At 33.8% G+C, this 21,148-nt stretch overlaps 2 long non-coding RNA genes across 3 annotated transcripts; both read left to right on the top strand.

The window, feature by feature from the left end:
* The first annotated feature begins 3,943 nt into the window (after positions 1-3,943).
* On the top strand, positions 3,944-5,075 carry LOC135839027 (uncharacterized). 2 transcript variants are annotated; one of them, XR_010557524.1, is made up of 3 exons: positions 3,944-4,033; positions 4,103-4,296; positions 4,829-5,075. It is a non-coding gene; the product is annotated as an uncharacterized LOC135839027 (long non-coding RNA). The 2 variants fall into 2 exon arrangements; XR_010557525.1 differs by lacking the exon at positions 4,829-5,075 and having other exon boundaries at positions 4,103-4,415.
* A 12,501-nt stretch (positions 5,076-17,576) lies between these two features.
* LOC135839029 (uncharacterized) lies at positions 17,577-21,148 on the top strand. Its single transcript, XR_010557526.1, has 2 exons — positions 17,577-20,778; positions 20,878-21,148. It is a non-coding gene; the product is annotated as an uncharacterized LOC135839029 (long non-coding RNA).

The raw sequence follows: 21,148 nt of genomic DNA on the forward strand, positions 1-21,148 counted from the left end.
ACCTCTCGCCAAGCTACGCTGGTTTACATCCCTTATCGTTTTATTATGCTTACATACCATACCAGCCTAAACATAAGCGAGAGAAAAGCTTTCCGAGTTTCGTCTCGCACACACACTCTCTCTCTCTTTCTTTCTTTCTCTTTACCCTAAGAAATGAGACGAAGAGAAAAAAAAACAGGCCATCTATAGCTTTATTCTCTCGTTCATTCGACGCTTTAAAAGGCGTTCTTCGGTTTTGGGCTGTGCTTCTACATGTGTCCATTTATCGTAGCGTAGCCCGAAAACGTTTACAATTATTTGCGCTAATCACGCGATTAATGTATTAAGAATTCGCTTTTGATAACGGAAGTTGAGCTTATGTTACAAGCAGCACGTCCATGTTAACGTACGCTTCGAAAAGTAACCACTGACCAGCCCATGTCTTGGTGTAATGGCGTTTCTTGGTATAGCTGTGCGTATTATATGTATTATGGCGGTGGTTCAAACTAATAACGAAGAAACAATGCGAAAATCTGATATGTTTATGCGTGGTTGCTGTTGCTTTGCCTTCCCGTGTAATGTTCGTAATACGCCCTCTTATAAAGTGTTCTGCACACAGCTTAGCCTAGCTTTGGTACTGGGGGATGGCGGAGTAGGTATGCATGCTATAGTTGTATATTATGTACATAATGTAACGTCAAACTTAAACTATATCATAAACGTTTAGAGACGTTAAGTAGTTCAATTTTGATTAATGATTTGCCATACATGGATGTACATTGTACACAGTACATGCACATGAGATAGGTATATTATTGGCATTCCGTATAGGTAGGTAGGTAGGTAAATAGGTACAAGTATAGTTTTCCAGTACCTGCTCTACTAAAATGCAATACATACAATGCGGTGCAATGTGAAGATGAATAATATGACCGTCATGTACCGAACAATCCATACCACGAGTGTGTATTTTTATGTGAGGGATCGCGAAAACAAAAAAAAAGTTGGGACGCTAAAAAAATGGTTACCTAAAGAGACGTCGAAAGAATTGCATACTCGCTTTGCCGTAAACATGAAAAACCGTATTCACGGCAACAATAAATATGCAGATACTAGGGGGCTACGCCACCTGGCCGCTAGCGGCCCAACCCCCATACTCGTTCCTCGGGCTTCGCCCTCGGAACTCGCTTTTGGGGGCTGCGCCCCCAAACCCCCCTCCACTCACTCTCAGAAGAGGTTTGCCCCCAAGTACCTTTCCTTAAGAACTTGGGGTTTGAAACGCCATTGTGGAATCATTTCATTCATTTTTACACCACTTTCAACGACTTTCAGTACTCAGAACAATTTTTTTCAACCTCCAATACTTTTAATGAATTTTCAAGCATCAATTTTTAAAAATTTTAGGTACTTAAAATGGTCAGTCAGACAGACGATTTGAATTACCTTATAAAAAAATAATGGATGATAGACGCAAAAACAAAGCACCGAAGACAGACGGATTAACATTAACAATAATATCTATCTGTTGACAAATTTCACGCTTCATCGATTCGATTTCGATTTGCAAAAATCATCCTTGCATTGTAAAAATTCCGTTGTTGGAGGAGTGGGAGATTTTTATGCGCGCGCATTACGTTGGTGGTTGTGTGTACCTATGCTTGTGTGGGTGTATAAGTACACGCATCGTCTCAACGGTTTTTTGTTTTAAGATGCCATAAAAAACGATCAAAATCGCACGATCTAAGTAACTTTTTGCTAATCTGTTTTCACCATTTTACAGAGCATGAAATTTCGAACATTTCCCTCGTTGACAGTACCCATCTAGCGTTTTTAGTTTTTGAGATAATTTAATTCAAAATTGTGTAACTGAAATTCGAAATTTGAATTCAAAATAGCTCAAAAACTAAAAACCCCAGAGGGGTAATGTAATCGAGGGAAATGTTCAGTATTTAATCCTCTTCAAAATGAGATATTAACCGCCTTTCTAGCTTTTTTCGTTCTTGATAAATTTGAGAATAATTGAAAAAACGGCAAAAACAGCCCATTTCAACTCAAAATTTGGGCCCTTTAATTCCAAAAATTTTGCCCTCGCGTATTTTTCCTATATTCTGGAGAAGTTAAGCTGTCGATTAAAAAAAAATTAGCTCTCTAGGTGCCATAGATCGGGCTGGGAATTTTTCGGGTATTTTTTGGGTATTTATTTTTCTTACAGCTTTATAGTATAGATTTTTCTTGCAGCTTTATAGTATAGATGTTTTCAAGCCAAGTGTGATTGAACAAATTTATTGATTTCTAGGTGAATCATTCGGGAACGAAATATTCAATTTTTAATTTCGCGAACGAATTGATTAATTGGCAGTGCATCATTCGCGAACGAATTGAATAATTTTTCAATGGATCATTCGCGAACGAATTGATTAATTTTTTAATGAATCAATCGCGAACAAATTGATTGATTGTTGGTGAATCATTCGCGAACGAATTGATTAATTTTTTAGTGAATCATTCGCCAAATCGCCAACGAATTGATTAATTTTTTAGTGAATCATTCGCGAACGAATTGATTAATAGTTGGTGAATCATTCGCGAAACAATTGAATAATTTTTTAGTGAATCATTCGCGAACGAATTGAATAATTGTTGGAAAATCATTCGAGAACGAATTGAATAATTTTTTGGTGAATCATTCGCGAACGAATTGAATAATTGTTGGTAAATCATTCGAGAACGAATTGAATAATTTTTTGGTGAATCATTCGCGAACGAATTGAATAATTTTTTAGTGAATCATTCACCAGCGAATTGATTCGTATAAATGACTCGTTCGCGAACGAATCGATTCATTTACATAATTTTTGGTGAATCATTCACGAACGAATTGAATGATGTTTTACTTTTAGTGAATCATTCACCAGCGAATTGATTCGTATAAATGACTCGTTCGCGAACGAATCGATTCGTTTACATAATTTTTGGCGAATCATTCGCGAACGAATCGATTCGTATAAGTGACTCCTTCACGAACGAATTGATTCATAAATTAAAGAATTGATCAATTCATTGGCGAATGATTCGCTAAAAATGAATCTATTCGTTCGCGAGAATGATTCTTTCAAAAAATTAATCAATTCGTTCATGAATGGTTCCCTTAAATCAATTAATACGCTCACGAACAATTCACTGAGAAATGAATCAATTCATACATAAACAATTAGTTTTAAAACAGATCAACTTGTTAATAAACGATTTGTTAGAAATAGTGGAGACTTTGTTAGATTTCAAGTTTCATCGAAAACATGGTTCGCAAATTCAAACAAAAATTGATGACGCGGGCAGTTAAATACCTACAAAAAAACAACCGAAAGTAAGTATCGATTCGTTTACATAATTTTTGGTGAATCATTCGCGAACGAATCGATTCGTATAAGTGACTCCTTCACGAACGAATTGATTCATAAATTAAAGAATTGATCAATTCGTTGGCGAATGATTCGCTAAAAATGAATCTAGGTATTCGTTCGCGAATGGTTCCTTCAAAAAATTAATCAATTCGTTCATGAATGATTCCCTTAAATGAATTATTAATACGTCCACGAACAATTCACTGCGAAATGAATCAATTCATGCATAAACAATTAGTTCGAAAACAGAAGATGAACTTGTTAATAAACGATTTGTTAGAAATAGTGGAGACTTTGTTAGATTTCAAGTTTCATCGAAAACATGGTTCGCAAATTCGAACAAAAATTGATGACGCAGGCAGTAAAATACCTACAAAAAAGCAACCGAAAGTAAGTAAGTAATTTCATTTATCAGTCCGCTCACTCGTAAACATTATTTTAGATTAAAATATCTAGTTATGTGAAAATACCCCGTAGATTTTTGAGAATTGAGCGATTGTCAAATCCCCCTCCCCTCATTCCAACTCGTAATCTCTCATTCATGATTCAATATAAATAACCTAGGCAGTCAATTGCCTTCAATCAGTCAAGTTAGCAGTACCTACCTATGCTTTAATGTTTAAATTTTGAACATCATGTCAACTGTTTCCAAGGTGAAATTTCTTATGGCTTCAGAAAATTAATTTGCAGTGATTTTTTACAAACCAAAATTTTTATTACAGGTTACAATGTTGATACTTTTCCTTGTAGTATCACTGTTGGTAGAAATACAGTGCCTCCCACGCTGTCCGATTGGCCACGACTGCCCCTCAGCAAAAGGATGGGCTACCTGAATGAACTACTATTCCATCTTCTGTTCTAAAGCTCATGGTTTTCATTCTACACAAATCAGATTCATTTCATCACGAGTGAGCAGGTGCTTTATTTTTAATTATTTTGGGCCAATTAATAAGTTTATTTTCATAATAGAAAATTGTTTGTACATATTTAAATAATATTGACCATAAGTTGAAAATGTAAGTACCTACATCGGTTCGTAATGTCTTTCTTTTTATTTAAATTAGTGTTACCTGCTTACTTGTTTTTTTGTGACTTCTCTGAACAAACATAAAATGAGAAAAAATTGTTGTATGATGAAATTAGTCGACAGTTTTTCAAAGAACCACTCTATCAGATGAATTTTTGAGGAATTTCTGAATTTTTAATGATTCTGATTTATTTATTCCATTTCTCGTCCATTTTTGAAAACTTTTATGACTCAAGAGTGGTACGAAAAATGACGCGAAAATTAGAATTCATGTAAAAGGCCACAAATCACCATGCTTACCTACTGAACTAGAGTCTCTGGCTCAATTTCCATATAGAAATCATCGTTTTGATTAAGTAGGTAATTGTCGTGGAAAGTTGAAATTTGGTATACCTATGAATTTCCTATTTTCAACTTTCAGAATCCATTGATGGTGGTTTCACTCAGTTCAGAAGCATCCAACAAATTTTTGGTCTTATCCAGTTCTTGAAAAATGTCTACAAAAAAATTCAACATGAAAATTCAGCGCTTACAAATTGAGCTGATTAACTGTCAGTGTGACCTCATTTCATCGATTTTCAGTGAAAATTTTCTACTCGTTTCTGCAGGTTTCAATTTATATTTTAATAGGTAGGTACTAGGTACATATTATATTTGGTATTCTAGAACTTGCTCAACATTTTTTTTGGAACGAACGAGAGGGAGTCGAAAGAGGACCCCAAAAAGCACCACTGACTAGAATTTTAGTTGCTGGAATTCATTTCTCGATTTTGGCACATTTTCAAAAACTGGAAAATTTGAAAATCCGCTGGAGGCTTCAGAACGACTTGAACCGTCATCAATCGATTGAGGAGGTCCGAAGTAGGATACTTATTACTTGCATAAATTAGATTTCAGCATTTTACGTCAATTTGATCAAATTTTGATTTTTTTCATGAGAATTGACCAAATTAAAAATTTTAAAAATTCGTCAAAAATTGAGAAATAAATTTTGCAAAATGAAATGAACGCTGTGAGTGTCTTCTCGAGTCTTCAGTTCTTTTCAGACCGGCGCAAAAATTCTCAAATCGAGATAAATAGCCAAAAACTTATAAAAAATGTCGGTACCTATTTTTAAATTGACAATAATGACAAAAAAATTGGCACCACTGTATTCCAAAATATTTCCCCAGTTTCAGGAAAATGATTTCTTTCGATGTTTCGGTTTAATTGGTGCGAAATATTCTGGGAAAATTTTTTTCGAAACACAAATTCATCCAAAAATACAAGTAAGTGATGTGTAAATTTTCAACTAGGTACTCAGTGAAAACCCAAAAGTTGTCTTGGATTTGGATAGCAATGTCCTTGGTTGACGCAGGATCTCAAATAGGTACTACCTAGGTATCTTTTTTGGGTAGGGACTAGAGAAAAAAAACCATCACTTTTTAAAAACCTGATGCTTTTTTTTTTTTTTTTTTTTTTTTAAGATCCCATATCTTCCCTTCCAGGGGCATCTCCGGAGCTCACATTTCTTTTGTTTTCCTTCAACTCGAGTTGAAGGTTTTTACTGAATTTCATCAAAATCCTTCGATTTTTTTTTGCGATCCACCTCAATATTCGATTATACATAAAGCAATTTTCAAAATAAATTTCACGCTTTACAGCTTAGACATTCTCATATTTTTCAAAAATTAAAAAATTGCCAGGATACTCCTGCATTGATAGTTTTGGACTATTTGAGCATATTTCCAGCTCAATTTCAAGTAAGTAATTCATTATGCACCCATTCGATGTAGATTTTATGACAGACTCTCAGAAACGTTTTACGTTGTTTCATTTAGCTACCTATTCAAAAAAAATTTACAAAGCGGAAATTCCCGACAGTGTGGCCAAAAATTGATAAAATCCTTGCCTTTGACGTGTTCAGTATAGACATTGAACAGATATAGCCATAAATTGTTTTCGTAAAATTCTTCAAGTACCAAAATTTCCAACAAAAAAAACAAACGTAAAATTATCGTGTTTTGAGTGGGTATATTACGCTGCTTTAAAAAAATCCTCGCTAACAAAAAAATTTCCCAGAAAATTCCCACGTGGGAAAGTTTTTAGCACACTTTGACAAAACTTCACAAACATTTAGTAGGTACTTTTCAAAGACGAAATTTTACATTTTGAAATCTCCTCTGTTCCTCTCCTCCCACAATCAAAAAAATTGACTAGATACCTACTTTCCTCTTGAAAACAAATATAGGTACTCTAAGACGTTATAAAATCAAGAACACCTTACTGTTCATCAAAAAGTGGTCTTGTGGCAACACAAAATCGAAACTTGCGTGGATATAAATTTTTTCCAACATAAATAGGTAAGTAAGTAAGTATATTTATTTACTTAAAAAAATGTTCATGACCTCCATATTCCCCCCCCCCTCCCTCAAAAAAATTGACGACTCCATTAGCCAAACTTCGCCAAAATTAAAATCATCCAGACGTGATTTAAAAATTAATATCAACCGTGGCAATGAAAATTTTCAATAGTTCACTTAATCCCAGAAGACGACAGCCTGACGATATCATAGTATCTTAGGCACTACCTACATAAAATACATAAACGGGGCAACGAAAAAGAACGAAACATGCCAACATCACGAAGGACGAAAGAAAGATCAACGTCGCTTCGGCAATGTCACCGAACCGTGTAAAAATTTAGAAACTATACCCATTTCGCGCTGCTTCAATATCGCAAAAAGTATACAGGCAAGCGGCGAAATTTCCACAACTAAAAAGTTTCGTCGCGCGTGAACATTATTACACGAGGGAATAAACTTGCGGAAAATTTCGCAAATATTCGACGTTTTTCGCGCCACTTTACTTACTCACACTACTACACTTATTTCGCTTCGGAATTTTTTCAACCTCTTAAAAATAATTTAATTAACTTTGTTCGTAGTTAAAATTAAAATTCTCCATTTGGGAAAAATTATTAATTACCATTCTTTTGTAGGTTGTACAAAACATTCGCTCGATAAAAAATTCCCTTCATCGACCAATCAAACTCGACTCTGTTTTCTCTACTCTCCTTTCATCTCCCATTTGCGCCCACAAATATACCGTGCCGAGAACTAATAATACTCTGGAAAATATCCATCCTAAGACCCCCGAAGGCATTCTAATATTGCAAAAAACCAAAAAAAAAAAAAAGTCTACCACTTGGAAAACTCCGTCGCAATTTATCCGTTTATACGTATTTGCAACCGAGAGGCATATAGAGCTGTATTCTAAACCAGAAAGCATCTGTCGCTTTATAACACTCGGTTAAAGAAGAGATGCGAAGAAAGAAACGGAGAGAAAAAAAAGAATATATCGACGATATGGAGAGATGAGGCTGTGTATACCCTCTCTCTGTCTCTTCGTACGTATATAAAAAGGCCTTGATAGACGCATTTAAAAACACAAACACATTCGAATCGATTCCAAGAAGAAAATTCGCTTCGATGGATAATGTGTAAAAATAGCTTAAAAAAAACCTTATTTCCAATCTAAATAGTGTTTTCGTGTTACGAAGTTGAAATATTAATTTGCAAATTCCACCGCGATATCGTACTCTTGTATCTTCGAGGCAAACAAAAAAACACACGAGAAAAATGACGATACAGTTTTTGTTCTATTTTTACTCCATATGCATATCGAGATCCTTATGGTACGCTGGCATTTGTCTTTTCCTTTCATACGTGTCTAATAAGCATATACACGTGGTTTAATATACCATATACCCTTAGTTTAGTTTAAACCTCCCTTCTGGATTCTTCAACCATGTATAGTCCCTTTGCTGCAGCAGTAATGACCGAAATGGAGATTTATTGCCACAACGACGTTTCATTTTTCTTTATAAATTCGTACCAACAACTCAACAGACATGCTAGAGTGTTCTACGGTGCTGCTGCAACCGTCTAGATACGTGACGTTGTATATTTAGACGATTAGTGATGCAGCATTTGCAATAGCTGAGAGGTGATCCTTTCGACTGGACGTCTAGCAGGTTGCATCTACATATACCTACTTAAAAATCCACTAAGGTTTGGATAAGTTAGTAAGTGGGTATCAAAGGGTATAGAGAAAGGGAACCACACAACCTACGAGTAAGCACGAGAGAACTGTTTTTCGAAAATAAATGCGTCTGTATCATTTGTCTTTCGGGTAGCTTTGACCGTTGCGTTCTTTCTTATACTGTACGTACCTACACATCCCCAATATAACATCTTCATGTACACACTAGAAGCATGCTATACTACAGGAGCAGGAGCAGGAGCAGGAGCACAACAACTGAAGCATCAGAGAAGAAGTTCGAGGAGGGAGATGCAAAAAAAAAAGAGCTTCGGAATATAAGTAAGAAAGAAGTAATACACTTAGTACATTCGTGTGTGTCTCGCAACGACGATTTCGAATGCAGCATACGTTAGCAACAATTTCTAAACCAGAAACGCCTTTCGAATACAAATGTCGACATATTTGCATAGCGGTTGACTAGAAGAATAAAAAATATTGACACGACTGCTACACTATAATGTAATGCGAAAAGAATCTTATTTGTAATATAAGCCTCCATCATCGCAGTGTATACAGAAAACGACTTCTCTTTTTCTTTATTTTCTTTCTCTTCTCACCATCCTCCCACCAACCAGGTCGCTATTCTTTTCGCGTGTGCTTGTTTCTCTCTCACTCTTGGTCTCTCGGTCTCGATGTATGCGAATGTCGAAACGCGATGAAAAATTTATCGACAAATATTCCAACGTGGAAAACATACGTACACCGACGAAATCGAGAATATCGTGTACAATTCTTCACGTTTTTATGCCGTAAGGTGAGAATAGTATGAGAAGTGTAGGTAAGTATGTTAGAGTATCTAGGTGTAGGTATAGGTATGTGTATCGTAGATGCAGATAGGTATATGTATGTAGCAAGATGAAGAAACAAAAACGAAAACAACACATAAATATTCCTACGACGGTGACAGAAAATCCACGTATATTCAAATATTTGATTTTTATATTCAGCCGAAAGTTGTCGCAGGCATAGACTATACCTAAACACACGTAGACAGTAATGTTTCAATTTTTGAGATGAGAATTTTCCAAATACATAATTTTTCTGATCGCTGTACTTCGTATCACATCAGCCTGCAATTTGTAAACAACAACGAGAAATTAAAATGAGTGCTTGAATTTGTTTTTTTTTCAGACGAAACCAATCCAACCTTTACATATATTTATTATTATTTACTGGCAGAATGAAACAAATTTTGAAAACTTTTTTTGGTCGTATATATTTTTCCAAAATTTCAGAAGTGAAGAGTAGGGGTAACGTTCCAGTTTTTTTACCCCCTAAGGACATTTTTCAAAATCACTCATCACCATTATTAGGCTATTGTAAAGGAGAACCGAGTAGCTCGTTGAAATCAGCGTTCATTTTTCATTAAAATTCGATATTTGTCAAGTCCAAAACTTGATTTGGGTGGCCTCAGGAGATCAATGTTTGCTTAAAACTCGACTAGCATATTTTTTTTACCCTCCTATTTTTTGAAAGATGTCTGCGGTTTAAACCCACAAATAATCATTTCAGAATAAAAATTATTAATTAGGTAATCATAAAATAATTGAAACTTATTAAAAATCTGGTTTCTAAACATAGAAAATGTACCATAAACTTCTTGATCTATTTGTTATGCTTTTGCAAGATTTCATTATAACATTTATAATACAGGTATGTACTTCAAAATTCAAAATTGACTCCTCTATACAGTTGTCACCGCAGATTAGAGAAAAGGCACGAAAAATGTAAATTCCTTACACCAGAGATAGGTGAGTAAGTAAGTACACTTATTTAGTTTCAAGATTTTCATGACCTCCATAAGTATTCCTTTTTTTCCCAAATCCAAAAATGCCAATTTTTGTAGATTCGATGATTATTTTCTTGATATTTTTTGTCAACGTGACGTTTTTTCATGTTCAGATCTCTTTCTTTTTCATTGTTCAATTTTGTAGCTAATATCCTCTCATCATAAATACTGCGTTGAATTAAAATAAAATGTGTGTACCAGTGTTGAAAACCGTTTGGAACCACCACAACCGCTTTTTTTAGGTCAGGTGAAATGGGAACCAGAACCATCAGAACCGTTTCAAAATTTGGAAAAGAGAAGTACCAAAAGAACCACTAAATTCAAAAGGTTCCAAGAACCATTAATTCAAACAAATTGGGAACCGTTTAGTACCAATTGAGGTTTTTTTTTTGGAAAAGACCACTAGTATAAGAACCACTGAACCAGAAAAAGGTTCCATTGCTGTTCATGAAGAACAACCAGAACTCCTTTTCAGGAATCTGTTCTAAAGGTTCCTGATATATATATATATGTTCACGACAGCACACTTATGAACCCATGTATGGGTTAATCTTGCATAAGAAGTGAACCAGTAGGTTTACCAGCCTGGCTCACTTCGTAAAGGCTAAAGTTACATAACAAGTGAGCCACCTGTTTCAAACTAGTTTTGTCAAAGTTAGCTGCGCGCACCAAATGTTTCTCAGAGATGTTCGCTAGATGTAGTACTAACATGAGGCCTATAGAATAGGAAGTGCTGGTCGGCATACCCAAAGCCCTGTTGAAATTGGGTATGCATGATGATAAATTTGACTAATGATTTTTCTGCATTTTATTGCTCTATGGGAATACTGTTGATACCAAAAATTTTGATGTGGTTCAGACTTTTTGACAACCAAGCAATTTTCACAAAATTCAATATAGTTCAAAAAATTTAAAATTTTTTTGAAAAAATTTTCTCCAAAAATTTTTTATTCTGTTTCTTGATACAGATAAATTATATATTTCAATGACTGTGCAATTAGAATTTCGATTAGTTAATTAGAACAGAAATTGAAAATGATTCTAAAAATTTTGAAATTTTGAAAAATTGGCTCATAAGCCTACCGCGATGCCTATATATATATATATATATTTTTGAATCGTCCCATCTCTGAACTCTGATTTTGACAGAAATGTTTATGAGTATCATTTGAGGTATTGGAGTTGAAGTATCTTGGGGTTGAGGTTGGCTGATGGATAATTTTCCTTCAATAGTGCCTTCTAGTTTTGTGTTCATCACCTTTCTGTTATCTGTTTTATTTCTAAATGTAAGTTTTTTCTTGTTTTTCGTTCCTAGTATACTAAGTTAATCATTCCTTGATGTTTTGGTTAAGCGTACCCCCCCTCCTCATTTGAAAAAAATGATTGGCAAAAGGTTGGATTACGTTTTTATGAGGTTTTTGAAGGGGTGACATGCAACCTACAGCCTATCATGAAACTTTGCAAGAATTTCTAATATTTTGACCAAAATGTTTAGTATTATCTGAGGTGTCTTGGAGTTGAGGTTGGCTGATGGATAAATTTTTTTTATTTTTCAACAGTGATTCGAATTGAATTTTCAATGATTGGTACCAACCCTGTCCCCTTTCCCAAAAATGCAACCTTAATTTAACGTTTTTTGCGAGTGGGTGGGTATGAGTCGAAGTAAGATAGGCATTTTGTGAGTTTTTACGAGTACTATAAGTAAGGTTTCCTTTTTTCTTGTTTTTTTTGGTTTCTACTTTTTTTATGAAAGTGGCCATTTCTCTAAGTAAAATAGAACTCTGAAAACAAGTGCCTGGCTACCAGAAATTTTTAAGTTTTTTCATTATTTCACTAATTAGAGCGAAAACTAGTAAGAACCAAAAAGAACCAGGAGAACCGGAACCAATTGAAGTGGTGTTCTTATTGGTGGAACCACCAGCAGAACCAGCAAAACATCAAAGGAGAATCAAAAAGAACAACCAGAACCGTTCGAGTAAGAAAAAAATTGAGAACCATTTTGGAAGAACAATGTGAAAGGTACCTTTTGGAACCAAAACAAAACCGTTTCAAAGCCATAACTGGGAACCTTTTGAGAACTGAAACCAGAACCACTTATTTTCAAAGGTTCTGAAAACCACAACCATCACAACCAATTCAAATCCAAACGGTTTTCAACACTGGTGTGTACTTCTGAATACCCCATTTTGAGAAAAATTGCAATGTTGCCGCTATGCCTTAATTAATACTAGCCTTGAATGAATTAGGTTTAGGTAGTTTTGGTATTTTCTTACAGATTTTTTGATTGTTAGTTCATAGTTCATCATTGAAGCCTTTTTATGACCTTTTCAGGGGGTCAACAGCTGTTTCTTAATCATTTTACCTGGGAAAAAATTAGGATATTGATTGGAAAAATGCATACACTATACATTTTCTTACTTTAAAAATTACCTACTACATACCTTACTCAGCTCATGTACTTAATAATCTATAATTTATAATTTGTTATGCAAATGTGTCAAATTTAATGTTGTGGTGTCCCTAGCCTTAGTAGCTGTATATGGCACCCATAAAATAAATAAATAAAATAAATAAACTAGTAACATAGTTTTTCTACTCCCTTTAAAAAATGATAGCAAAGGTTTTAAAAGAAAACAACTAGTTCAGTGAATAGATAAAAGGCTCTAGAATCGAATGATGTAGATATTTACAAAAGTTGTTCGATGAAAAGTATTTTGGAAAAACCGTAGCATTGCAACTTGAATTTTTTTTACAAATTTCATAAGAAAACATGAAAAATTTGGCTATGCAAAGTATTTTATTCAATACAGGCATATAAACGCACAATTATACCACCAATACTAGACGCGAAAAGTGCGTTTTTATGAGCGACTAAATGAAACGAAAATAATGTTCACATTATTGTCCTAGGAAAATAATGAACATTCATTACGTGGCCGCACTGCTCGAATCCTATTGTTTGGGATGACGCGGAAGGTGACAAAGTCCGATTATTACGGGGAAAAAATTGTAGCAGAAACAGGAGATCCACCACCTCCCCAAAATGTGGGTGATTATAAACTCGTACGCGAATTGCAGTCCTCGCCTTCGGCTCGTCCTGCAATTCGCACTCGTTTATAATCACCCACATTATTGAACTTGGTATGTAATATACTATTAATTCTACCAATTTTAGACAAATGTTATAAAGTGTGGTTTTTTCACCTCATCGTGTTTTGCAAGGTCTACACTTGACCCTCGCTGTATTGTTAGATTTCAAAAATGTTTTATTAGCTTATTTTTAAAAAAAAACTTAGTGGGTAGAAGAATTATGAGGGGATAAAAAAAAACTGGTACGTTACCCTTAATCTATATTATTGATACAATACACTACAATCTTGATTTCAATCGCGAAGCTCTCCCTTAAACGTGTCAGTAGATATGAAAATTCAAAGATCAGTGTAGGTGCAGAGTACACTCACTCACACTCTATCTTTAAATTAGAATAGAATGAAATTTTGAGCCAGTAAATAGGTTGTTTCAGAGCACAAAAGTGATCTACATATGATTCACTTCCTATAATTTGAGCATTTGTTTGACCTTGTTGGTTCAACAAGTTTTAAAACCTCAAACTTTCAACTTTCATAACTTTTGGCCAGTAAAAGCTACAGAGTCGAACAAAATCTTAAATTGTAGAGGATTAATTGCTAATAATTTTCCATCCTCAAACACCCATATGCTTGCTTAAAATTTCATTCTATTCCAGTTCTGGTACACACCAAACTTTGAACTCTCATATCTATCACCCCATAAATGGGATAGTTTCAAATAAGTAAAGTTTGCGATTTCAGGGCATAAAATTGAGATCATTTTTTGCTCATAAAACATCCATGTGCTCAAACAATATTTCGAGTTGAACAAAAACGATGAAAAAATAAACTTTTCCCATTGGACGCCATGCAAAGTTGCAAACTTCAGCCTACTAGAAAATTGGCAACGTCGAAATTTAGTTTTGTGCTGACTGAGACGCGGAGTGTTGATTACATCTGCAATTTGTAAACAGCAACGAATGCTTAAATTTCATTTTTTTTTCAAATCTTTGCAAATTACGATTTAAAAATTTGAAATTTTTTTTTAAATATTGAGGGAAGCTATGAGGGTGCGTTCCAGACAAAATCATTAGAATGCTTCTTCTAATCATAAATATGTTTTCTCAGAGAAATTGAATGTGACATCGTATTTCCTCATCGATCAATGCCAGCCCGTGTATATCGTTAATTACTACTACGACAATTGGAGGCATTATTATTGTTTTCTTTTCAATTGGAAAACATGGGTAGGTACCTATATCTAGTCTGTTCATTTTAGTTGGGTAGGTACCTGAAAAATGTACAGAAAACAAATATACAATCAACTAATAACTAATGAGACAACAACATGCACTTTTTGAGACATGACCATTGTTTTTTTTTTTTTTTTTTGGTATTTATTTGTGTAGAGTTTCCAGGTGTTGGGCAAAAGTGAAATGTAACAGACTGCAGACCAATTAACTGAAAAATGTTTCCATTTAAAGATCAAAATGGGTAAATGTACCTAATTGGTCTAACAACTGATCAAAATAATCGGCGCTCTGAACAATTGAAAATCTCCGTTTACATTTGATGGACAAAATTGCCCATACCTACCTACGATTAAAACACAATTGGCACCAAGGTGTACCCTAACCCATAGAAACGAACAACTTTTGATACTGGCGCAGAACAGTTCATGGTATGAAGTACATAATTCATAGAAGTAAACTTGAGCCCATCATGTATTTCAACAATCATTCGAAAAACCTAATAAATGTATATCTTTGACACGAACATATTATGCACACTCGAAGTACCCACAAAAAGTAATGGCTTGATTACTATTTTTTTTTCTTCGAAATGATAACGACATATTACATACATTATATTTTAGCTTTTTCGATAAAATTGTCAATGCATAACTAATTATTACATGTTATAGAATAGAACTGAAATAGGTAGGTACCTAGTATCAGAGAGCTATCAAGTCTATCCACTTACCCAGGTACATTGGCTCATACACTTTAGGTACTTAGTAGAATAACAAAATTGTCATGCTTATTTTCAAGGTAGGTACCTTTAAGTAGCAATTGAAATTTTAGCAGACAAGTTTGAAGAAGGAAATTCATGCAGGTAAGTTTTCTTGAATCTTCATAATGAATGCATTTTGAAATTTTGTTGCAGATTATGTCTATGATATCTATCTTTGCAATAATATCAATAGCGTATGCAATTCCACCATGTCCTGACCCTGTTATTTGTCCTCCACCGACACCAGGAAGGCCTCCCAAACCTAACCCCTAAGTTGTGGTAACAATGAAGAAGAAAAAAATAATGTTTTCACCTTTGTTTTCAGCAGGTTAATGTTCTTGTGAACAAAATTAAATAAAATGATACCTCACCTAAATAAAAGATATTTTATTTGTGATTTTGAAAAACGAATCATTTTATGTGAAAGCATCATCTTTTAAAGTACGCGTACCTATTTTTAATGTGTTTGAACCAAAAAAAAACAAAAAACAAAAACAAAAAACAAATGTTTCAAAAGCCACACAACCATGTTACGCATGTAAGTAGGTATAACGACTAATTAACACTTTAGTAAGCACTCTGCAACTTTTTTTTCTTGCAATTTTATCCTTTTTCTTTGAGTAAAAAATTAAATAGGTAAATTAAAAATTGTTTGTATACAAGTAAAATACAGTTTTAGTTTCTTTTTGAAAAATTGGAGGACACCATTCGATAAAAATTTGCGAGAGATCTTGAAAAACTACTGGAAAAATTTTGGATCCCAGATATTTTGAACCATCACTTTTCTACTTGGGGTTCAAATTTCAAAATTTACATTGAAAACCAAAAAAAAGTGTTTTTTTTCTTATGCATCTAATTGATCAGATGATCACATTTATCAAGTGTATTCATTTGGAAGTAAAAAAACTGTTTTTGAAATTATTGTTTCACTTTTCTACAGGTTATTTTACACATCGTTTTGAATAAGGTCTAAAGTGGTATTATTTTTGTAAGTTATGAAGACGAAAAAAAATTCAAACAAATTTTCATACTCCTAATTATTAATAAATGCAATAAAGAATTAATTATGGCAAAAAAATTTCAATACAACTTTTTAAAAAAAAATGTAAGTACTTTAAATTTGTAAATTTGAAACTCAGGCTGAAAAGTGATGGTAAAAAACCACATATCCAAAATTTCTCCTGCAGTTTTTTTAGATCCCTCTGTGACTTTTCATCAAATCACTGTTCTTTCATTTTCCATAAATAAGTCAGAAGGACCGCCCACCTTATCGCTCACTATCAGATAATAATTAAATCGATTTGATTACCTACTTAATCAATTTTTAAAAAATCGAATTAGAAAAAATTCAAAAACACAAAATACATTGTTAAAGATGGGAATTCCTTTCAGAATAAATAACCCGGTTTGGATAATAGGCTACCTATTTAATTAATAAATCCACCCAAATAAAGTGTTGTAACTCGCTTAAAAAGCCAGGTTACCCGTTTAAAGGAAAACGGGTTATCCCTGAAAAGTTGTGAAAATAGACAAAGCGAGTCTCGGAATATCACTCCTCTTCATATCAACTTCCTGACAATAAAAAAAATTAAGAATTATTGAAATTTCATTTTTTCAAAATGTGTCAATTGATCTGTAATGCATGGAACTTTATCAGTATGAAAAACACTTCATAATAAGTACCTACTCACACATAAAATTCCAAAAACCTAAAATATCACTGACACCCAGGAAACGCGTCTTTCATTCAAAAGAAAATGATAATACCTATGGATGATTAACACAAATTGTACTTTTTCTCTGAAATGATAACGACGAGTTGCATTATATTTTAGCTTTTTTGATAACATGTTTGAATGGGTACAACATACCTAAATTATTATTTAAGTAGAATAGAACTAAAATTTCATCAGAACTATCAAGTACTACGTAGGTACAGTGGCACGTCGCGATAGTCATGTATATTTCCAAGGTAACTGAAACATTTATTATTACCTACAACTTTGGCAGAAAAATTTGGAAGAAAATTAAAACATAATTTTTCTTAAATCTTGATAATAACCAGGTACCTAAATATTTTTTTAAAATTTGGTTTTAGATCATGATGGTGATGTTCATCTTTGCAATATTATCAATTGCTTATGCTATTCCACCATGTTCTGATCCTGATATTTGTTCTCCACCTCCACCAGGACATCCTATACCAGGTAAGTAGGCGATGAGGAAAGAAGAAAAAATTATGCTTTTCCTTTGCTTTGATTTTGTAATATTATGGAAAAAATTGAATAAAAAGGAACTTCCACTTTACAAACATGACTTTTTTTGAAGGAATTTTCAAGAATATGTAGGTACCTAATTCGTACGTATAAATAGCTACATGAAGTATGTACTGTCAAATAGACAGAATCCAGGAGGGAAAATGTTCGATAAAACCTTCATCAGTATACACGAAATTAATATTACCTACCTACCTACTTTATGCCAATCGATAGGAAATTTTAATACTTTCAATTTATATCTTCAAACATTCACCCAAACTCATATTTATTCAAGAAAAATGAAAAAAAAGATCTAATTTTATTGGTTTACAATGCGTTTTGATGAAAATCCCCCCCCCCCCCAGTAAGATTACTTTGTGGTGGGAGTATTTTGATCCTCTACAAGTTCGATTATTCAACCTTCCATTTCATATGTCATATCAAACAAAACAAGACACCAGCTTATCACTGATTGCAAGAGAGTTTCTGCATTCGCTTTTTGCCTAGATTTATAGATTGGATGCTTTAACTGCTTTAATGTGCAACAGTTAATTGCTTGATGCGTTTAAATTTTAGGGGAAAAATATAAAAAATAGATACCTACCTATCGATCCAGATGTTGGGTGGATCACCCCCCTCTCCCCACAAAAAAGTTGCTGGATCTTGACCAAATTCAGCAAAGAAATTTGAAGTTGAAAGTCGATCAGAAAAAAGTTTCACGTCAGGAGAGGTACCCCTGCAGCAGAAATAAGCATAGATCCTCAGAGAGAGGGGGTATTTTCAAAAAAATCGTTGTTTTTTCGAACCAGCTCTTATCCAACCCGCTGTGGGGAAAATTGCACAGTCCGAAATGAAAGTGTCAATTTGAGATTTGTCGTCGACCTATGCAAGTTTCCGTCGAAATCCAGACCACTTTTGGGGGTTCTACTAAGGGGTTGAAAATTTTGCAAATTGCTCATTTTTGGATGAATCCTGCATAGCCCAACTTGAACATATTTTCTTTCCAGATATTCCACATTAGTTATACCAAAATACAGAAAGATATCATTCTGGAAACAGGGGAAATATTTTGAAACCCAGCGGTGCCAATTTTTTATTCAACATTTCCAACTTGAAAGAATCGTAAATTGGCAGTTTTTCTCAAGTTAATGAAATTGGAAATAATGGCCAAAAAATTGGCACCACTGCGTGTTCCAGAATATTCCTCAGTTTCAGAAGTATCTAATGTCTTTCAATATTTTGGCACCAATTGCAAAATATTTGCGAAGAAAAAATTTTCAAAACACGATTTTTTTCAAGACCTGCTGACTTTTTTTCTTGGGTGATCGACCCTTATGAATAAGTTTGTTGAAAACAGTACCCAATACGTTGCAAAAAGCTCAATTTTATAATGTATGAACATTCAAGTAGGTAACACTTTTCAGTGTGTTACGTTGAAGTTATTACTTCTGTATAGTTTCCTCGAATACGTATGTAGATAAAACTACTTACGTAGTTACCTACCTAATTATCAAATAGGAATTTTAATCAAAATTCAAAACAATTTCATATTAAAGTAGCACAATGTGGCTGAACTTATTCTGAAGTTTCGAGTTTCTGCGCTACCTGCACCCCCCCCCCCCCCGGAATATGTTCAATTTTATCAAAAAATAGAATTCAGCGGTTTTTTTTTTCAAAAAAAGAACAGTATCAACTATAAAGGGAGTGGAAGCCAACAAAAATTGCAAAAAAATTCTCAAGTGTGAATAAAAGCTACTTTAAGGACTCCGTGCCTCTCATCTTGTTTTTTAATTTTCCAATTAGAAAATTTTGGATTTGAACCGGCTCAAAAAGAATTTAAAGATATGTACCTAATGTGCCTTTATAAGTGCTGAATTTCATTTTTACTTTTTTTTTTTTTAGCTTATTTAGGAAGTTTTTATCGGAAAATTCACAGGAGGAGGAGGCTTCAGATGGGTTTGAAACCAACATTTTAGTTTTGTGAATAAATTCGTCGCTTTTATCCGCTTGCGTTCACTTGATTTTTTTGGCGTGCACTTGAATTTTTTGTTGTCGTGCAATGGTTGAAAACTGTTCCCGTCGTTAAAAAAGTGGTTTTGGACGTTAGCATCTGTCGTGCAAAAAACTTTTTTTTGGTCTTTCAAATCATTTAATCTGTCGTGCCGATAAATTGCACCATTTTTAAATGTGTTTTCGGCCTCTAAAAAACATATATGTATTTTTTTCATAAAAAATGTTGAGGTGGGTCGTGGTCAAAAATTGAAAAAACTGACAGAGGGTGTAAAAATGAATTCTGGGGTGAATTATTGTTTTCAAATAAAAAAATACACGAGGCTAAGAAAATAATTTTTATTGTTATTTCAGAAAAGGGGGGGGGGTGTCTGAAACTTTCCTGACGAAAGGTGCTCAATAGTACCCACCTTCCATGCAAATGTCAACCCTGAAGCTCTCGGGGGCAAATTCACCTTACTTACCTATCAACATGGGGCCCTCAAACTTTGATTTTATTTCTCAACAAAGAGGGTAGAAGTAGCCATTTACATAATATGAGGAAAGTTTTTTATCATAGTTCCTGTACTGCCATGACTCTACTGCATGATACCTAACCTACTCGTGTGTTATTAGTCAGAACTGTACAGTCGAAAGAAAACTATTGTTGACGTTGATCTACTACATATATATTTTGTCTTTTAAAAATTGATAAGCATATACGTAGGTACCTACCTAACAACTATGTAAGTACGTACCTATGAACAATTTTTGGCTATGATGCATACCTATTACCTATTCATACCTAATACAACGTTCGATTTTTAAATTTTTGTTTACACTTTTTTCTGCGTAGGTATACTGTTTATGTTTACAGCTACTACTTCAATAATTTCTCCGAAACGATAAAAATATGTGCATTAGGGCATGTAGTACTCACGAGGAGGTCTAGGTATCTTACAAACTAGACAACCTGCCGAGTTGAAAAAAATGAATAAATACGAGTACTTTCATTTATATCAGCAGTCACGAATATCTTCTATAACAATAATCATTCGGATCAATAAAAACAAGTTTTAGTAGTGTTTTACGTAAAGTACATATTACGTTTCGTGTTGTACAATTCAAACTTATTAATCGTAAGTACCCAGGTATGGATATCATTTCAAAGGCAAGTCAATTCATACCTATACTTATTATCAGTTCGAGATGAAAAAACTAAAAATTGTTACGACAATCTCTTATTTTGTATTCACAATTTTATTTTCAGACTTTTATTGCAATATTTTTCTTCACAATCATATTAGTTGCATACAGTATACCTGTTAGGGCTGATGGAGTACCGTGTGATCAAGATCCAAAATGCTGCGATCCTAAAATATGCCACTGAGAAAAATCATAAGTCAATCACGATACTGTTTCCTAAAAACACTGTAATGAGTACCTACATTGAAACACAGTAAATTCTGAATTATGGTGTTTTACAATATTCATTCCTATGTTTCAATGTAAAATTTCTTAAATACACTGTTTAACGTGGA

Source organism: Planococcus citri, chromosome 3 (assembly GCF_950023065.1).
Source record: "Planococcus citri chromosome 3, ihPlaCitr1.1, whole genome shotgun sequence".
NCBI lineage: Eukaryota > Metazoa > Arthropoda > Insecta > Hemiptera > Pseudococcidae > Planococcus > Planococcus citri.